Below are 6518 nucleotides of genomic sequence, written 5' to 3' on the forward strand. Positions count from 1 at the left end.
CAGGGTCATGTGGATCAAAGAAACGCCTGCAGCAGGAGCTGGAGGGGCCCTGTGCACCTTTCCCGGACTGTCCACCCCACCCTGGGATGGCACACACTCACTGGTCCAGATGGCTCTCTGCATGGGGACAGGGACTCCTGGAAGCCCAAGGACCCCGCAGACAAAAGGGTGAATTTGGCTGGAGGGGAGGGTTATGTGGAACAAAGTAGCCCCTGAAGCAGGAGCTGAAGGTGCTCTGCACTCCCTTCCAGTGGGTGGGCACACTCACACCTCTGGGTGGATAGCCTCAGTGCAAGAGCAGGAACTGTTCTTGGGCCAAGGACATCACAGACAATAGGGCAAGCTTAGGGGAGGCAAGTTCATGTGGAACAAAAAAGCCCCTGCAGCAGGAGTTGGAGGGCCCTTGTGCTCCTTTCCTGGAATGCCTGTCCAACCTCGCAATGGGACCCACTCACCAGTCTGGATTGTTCTCAGCATAGGGACAGGGACTCCCAAACTTGACTATTATAGAGGATTATCTATTAACCTATATTCCTTAATTATACATTACAGTTTTAAATGAACTACACAATCACACCTTAATCAAGAGCAGAAATATACTTATAACAAAATTGACCTTAAATTTGTATCAATAAAACAAAGATCCATACCAAATGAAAATTATTCATATCTATATCATATCCCCATTTAAATGTAAAAGAACTTTTATAAACAATATTTGGGACTATGGGCGTAGTTTTTTCTCTCCAAACTGTTTCGTGCTCTATGGGGGGCACTGTTAGTCAGGTCTTTTATGGTGTATCTTATGTGCTAGGTTTATCTCAGTCAGCAGTTGAGTGAAGTAAGTTTTTGAGGGTGTTCACGGCAACCTTTCAGGAGGCCTTGGTCCATGAAACCATATTTGCCTGGAGGCAATCCACAGGTTCTCATCCTCTGTGAAAACAAAAGAAGAACCTCTTTTCCAAAGCAACTTAGACTCAAATTTTGAAGTCATGATACCTTTATAATATACATGCTAGTTTAGCTTAGAGCAAATGAAATGTCTCTCTGTATTTAGCTCCTTCACAGTAAAAAAAAAAGCAAAGAAAACACAATAGAATACATAATCTAGACACTCTGGGAATTTTCCATTTTTACGTGGCTTATTTTTCTTTACTTCTTTTCATATATAACTATATATACTCTGTCTCTTTAAAGACTTTACCCCTTTTTAAAGCATTAACTTTATGACTCTCTATACTCTTTTCTTTTTTCTCTTAAGCCTACATATATTTATCCAACACTGTGTCCCATTTTTAGGTCTTTTATGTCTGAATCTGTCTTACTGCGTTGTCTGTAATTTTTTTTTTTTTTACTGTCTAGAAGAGCTTTTAAAATGCTAAGCAGCTTGGTAGCTTGGTTTCAGCTGCTCTGGATGTTGGCTCTGCCTTTCTCCAATTTTAAAATGGTGGAAGCACCACTACTGTTAGCTCTGGGGCTGCCAGGCAGGAGTCATGCTCAGCAGTCCAACCCTGAGAATGAGTGTGTAGCACATTAACCCTTTTTTTATTAGTTACAGCCATATCTGCCATGCAGAGCACTGCAAAACCTAGAAACATCTCTCTGTATGGCAGTAGAAATTGGCCATGCTCTCCCGCCTGCCCATGCCTAGTAGACCTGATCCCGCTGCCTGCCCAGGCAGGAAGAGCCAAGCCATGGGCATGGTCGGTCTCAGCTACTTTCCTCCTGACCCCAAGTGGGCACACAAACACCTGAGCCCACAAATGCCCCATAGCCAGAGTTTGCATCAGCTGCAGGGCCCATGAAGCTTTGTTTTAAAATGGCATGGCTGAGTCAAGAAAATCTCTCTGTGGCACTCCACCAGCAAACAGCAAAAAGCTGTGCTAAACTCTGTTGTTTTTTGTCTAGAAGGAAATCCTTTGTAAGCCCTCTTAGGTTTTACGTGTTATTAGTTGACCATGTAGGAGTGCCAAGTGTTGTAGGGGATGAGGGAGAGTCTGCTTTTCGCCCCAGCCACCCAGCTAGCTTACACACAAGGAAACTGTATTAATTAAACTACTGCTTGGACCATTAGCTCTAGTTTCTTATTGACTAATTCTTACATCTTGATTTAACCCATTTCTGTTAATCTCTGTATTTCCATGTGGCTGTGGCTTACTGGGAAAGATTCAGCATGTCTGACCTGGCATCTCCATGGTGGCTCTCCCTGTGCCCTTCTTCCCAGCATTCAGTTCTGTCTTCTCTGCCTACCTAAGTTCTGCCCTATCAGGTCCAAAGAAGTTTCTTTATTCCTTAGCCAATGAAAGCAACACATGAACAGCAGGAAGCTGGGCAACCATGTGTATAACTTGGATCCTGGCCTTGGTGTTCCTGCATGACCAACAAAGATCACCAGCATCCTGTCCCACTGTCCAGACCCATACAGTGCCCTTCACTGAGTAAGAACAGTAGCAGGCAAGAGGTAACCATCCCTCCTCTTTGCATGGACCTAAGTACCAGAAACTGGAAGGAAACAAGTCTCCCACCTAGAATACCTAATACCTGGCATCTGGCAAACTTCCAAGGGGGCATGAATGGTGACAGGTATACCAACTGAAGACTGTCTACCAGTTTGATGGGGGCCAGGTATCTTCTCTGTGGAGACCTTTATGTTTCCCTATGTTCTATACATAGGGTCAGTTGACTTCAACGACAGACACTCTTTTTAATGTTCCATTTGGATGAGGACATGACTCCCATCCACAGCTGTGTGATCCTGAGCTTGTCTCACATCTCCGTGTCCTCAAAGTACATAAGGTACCTTCTTGACTGTGTGGGCACTGTGAACCTGCCTGCTTGGGGCCATATGAGCAAAGATGGCTGGCAGTGGGAATGAAGATGACACCTTGTCTGATGTCCTCCATGGCTTTGGCTATAGAAGACCAACTGACCTCTGGCTCCTCCTGGATTTCCAAACAGATCTGAGTTCAAGAGGGAAAACCGTGAAGTTCCCCAGCCCATTAGGTATAAGAATGAACCACTAGAGGCCACAACCGTCAGAACTTGCATAACACAGGGTTGCTGCTTCTAGGAGTCTCATGCTGAAGCCTCCTTTCAGACAAGAACTTCTGTCACACTCCAAGTCCTGAACAATACAAATTCTGTGTCCAGGCCACCAGCATTGGGGCCCCAGTGCTGACTTCCTGAAAAACAGGGCTGTAAGAATACATAGAAGCAAAACTCTAGAGAGGAGAGGTTAGGCCAGACAAACCAGGGACCTGTGCTGCAGGTATACTGGAGAGAACAGGTCTCCAAGTCCAGGCCTGTGGATATAGCCTTGGGGTACTGTAAATAGCAAAGGAGGCTAGAGGTCTAGCAAGAACCAGGGGTGGGAATTCTGGACAGGGCCAGCACGGCCTAGGGCCAATCTGCAGGATGTGAGTACATGGGGTGTGGATTGGGCAGACATGAGCAAGGTTGTGGTGGGGACCCGGAGGGCCCTGGTTTGCCTGAAGGTCTACATGGCATGGGCAGGGCTAAGGAGAAGGGCGGGCCTGCTGAGGCCCACCTAGGAAAAGGAAGGATGGGACATGGGCAGAGCCAGGACCTGGAAGGACAGGCTGCGCGTGGGGCTCACGGGGTGGTGGGGCATTCAGGGGCAGAGCCATAGGAAGGACGAGCAAAGAGACAGGGTCAGATTGAGGACAGCAGAGGCTGTGTTCTTGTAAGCAGGACCAGCTGAAGATTGGGGTCAAAGAGAATAGAGTAACTGAGAGGCAGGCTCCATGTAAAGAGATCAGAACGAGGGACAGTTTCAATGTAAGAAAGCCGGCCTAAGGAGTGAAGTCAATATGAACCAAAGAGCTGAGGGGCAAGAGAATTATGAAGCTGGCATTGGGGCCAGGGTCAATGTGAAGAGGCCACTGATGGGCAGGATCAATGTCATGAGGTGGCTAAGGGACAGAGGAAATGTGAGGATGGACTGGGAAAAGGGTCAGTGTGAGGATGACAGATGAGTGGTGGAGCCAGCTAGAGGAAAGCCAGACAGGCCGAGGCTGGGTCAGCTTGTGGAAAACAGGGCATCCAGAAAAAGTATGAGCATAAGTTTGAGGCGGCACCAGCGGGAAGAATGATCTGGAGGCAGGGCCAACAGGGACAGGAAGGTGCAACTGCCGGCTACAGTCTAGCAAGTGGTCAGAGGAGGGGCAGGTGGCTGCTATGTAAAGGCTCCACTTTCCTAGTGAACCTGCTGGGAGTTCCTTCGAGGTTCCCACGGGATCAATGCTCGCCCCTTGCTGATTGCAGGTTCCAAGGAGAAAAGCCAATGAGTGGTGGCATCTGCCCAAGAACAGAGAAGCCGTCACTACCACACTGCCCATCCAGCAGTCCATGTGCCCAAGTGCAGAGCCGTCGCATGGGGCTTCTGCAGTGGCACTGGTAGGCCAGGAACTGCTAGGCAGGCTGGGGGCCATTAACCACCTCACAGTGCCTCTGCTTCCAACCTGTCAGGGTCTAGAGGGAACTTCCAGGAGAGCACTGGCCCAGACACATGTCGATTAGGAAGCAGAGCCATCCTCAACACAAGTATAAGAAAAATTTTGCCCCTAAACCCTGCTTGCACCAAGCCTCAGTGTACTGCCCCTATGCAGTCGCCCAGGCCCACTGGGCCCACAACTTCCACACAGTGCTGTCCCCCATTGTGTGGATGTGCCAAGAGCATCTTAATCCAATCTCTTCCAGTGGGCAAGGCCACTGCATCTCATCAAGGGCAGCCCACAGCTCACTCCATGCACTACATTTGTTGAATGTATTTTCACTAAAGCAATCATTCATTCCTGGGGTAAAAATAATCTACTCTATATGAATAAAGCACTGATATATACATACTGGGAATATAGATACAGATACATAACTTATGAAATTTCATGTTTAAGGAGATCAGCTGGTGAGATGGCTCAGTGGGTAAAGGTACTTGATATCAAGCCTTATCTCTTCCCTGGGACCCATAATGGTAGAAAGACTGAACAAACTTTTCCCAAACTGCCCTCTGATCTTGATACATATGCACCCACATACCCCCACAACTAGTTTTTAAATGACTCAGAAGTCAAAGGTGAAACATCTGTAGACAGACCTGTCTGTGACATCTTGTGCCTTGGTAGTAAACACTGAATGGGTGGGTTACTTTATCTGTACCCTGCCACGTGACAATGTGACTGTTCTCTGGCAAGCTGTGGTGTGCATCACCACCATGGAGAACAGCAAGAGCTCCACATAATATTTGCTGCAGTTCCCAATCTGTGGAAAAGCCTCTTCTTGTAGAGGGACAGCACAGAATAGGGCTTGGGGTAGGAGACACTATTGAGTTCAAGGCCTGGACTACTTCTTGGTCCTATTGCTAAATGATTGGCCAGATTTTATCCCAGCCCTCACATCAAATGTCAGTCCATTATATTTTCTTCTTTTCTGTTGTACAAGACTGCTTATCTGTTTTCAGCTACTCAGCCCCAAATTAATCACACAGAAACCATATTATTTCCAATACTGTTTAACCAATAGCTTAAGCATGTTTCTGGCTAACTCATACATCTTAATTTAATCCATTTCTATTAATCTTGGGATGATAGGGGCAGAACTTAGGTAAGCAGAGAAGACAGAACAGAATTCTGGAAGGAAGAAAGCAGAGTCAGAGAGTTGCTATGGAGCCGCCAGTGGCAGACATGCTGAATCTTTCCTGGTCATCCACTGCCAAGTGGCGATACACCAATTAATAGAAATGGGTTAAATCAAGATGTGAGAGTTACCCAATAAGAAGCTATAGCTAATGGGCCAATCAGTAATTTAATTAGTACAGTTTCTGTTTGGTTATTTTGGGGCTAAGCTAGCCAGGTGGCCAGGATGAACAAGGGGGACTTCTCCCTTGTAACATACCCTGCTGTGCTATAGGATCAAAGCACTTTCCTTATTCATTAACCAATAAAGGTAACACATAGACAGAAGGATCTCCCACACCTCTCTTCTTACACCAAATTGATTGTACATGGGCTACAGTTCCCAGAACTGCCTTCCTTTCTGACCCAGACAGCATACAAGCACACCTACGTTAAGTGTATTCATGATGGTCACTGCTGGAAACAGAATCAAGGGTATAGTGTCCCCAGTACTTACAGACACCCAAACACACCCAAGAGCCTCCTGATGTGTCTTTTCTTGCCATAAAGTTCAGTGTGCCATTCCTGGTCTTTGTTCCATGTCCTATAAGCAACTCAATCAAATCACTTTGTGCCCCTGGGATAGAAGCTCAGATAGCCTCAATGTGCCCTCACCCCTGACATTCCTAAGAACAGTTCCTCAGTTAGGCAGCAGCTCCTGGCTACCCGTGCCTGCACCATACTGTATTGGACCTTACGGGGCACTTGTTATTTGACAAATAGTGTCAGCGCCATCCTGGATTGGAATAAGCCCTACACTGGTGTTCTTGCTTCATCTATGTATCAGCTGCCATGGAATCTCCATACCTCTCTACCTGCAACATTCAT

Source organism: Microtus ochrogaster, linkage group LG1, assembly GCF_000317375.1.
Source record: "Microtus ochrogaster isolate Prairie Vole_2 linkage group LG1, MicOch1.0, whole genome shotgun sequence".
In the NCBI taxonomy this organism is placed as follows: Eukaryota; Metazoa; Chordata; class Mammalia; order Rodentia; family Cricetidae; genus Microtus; species Microtus ochrogaster.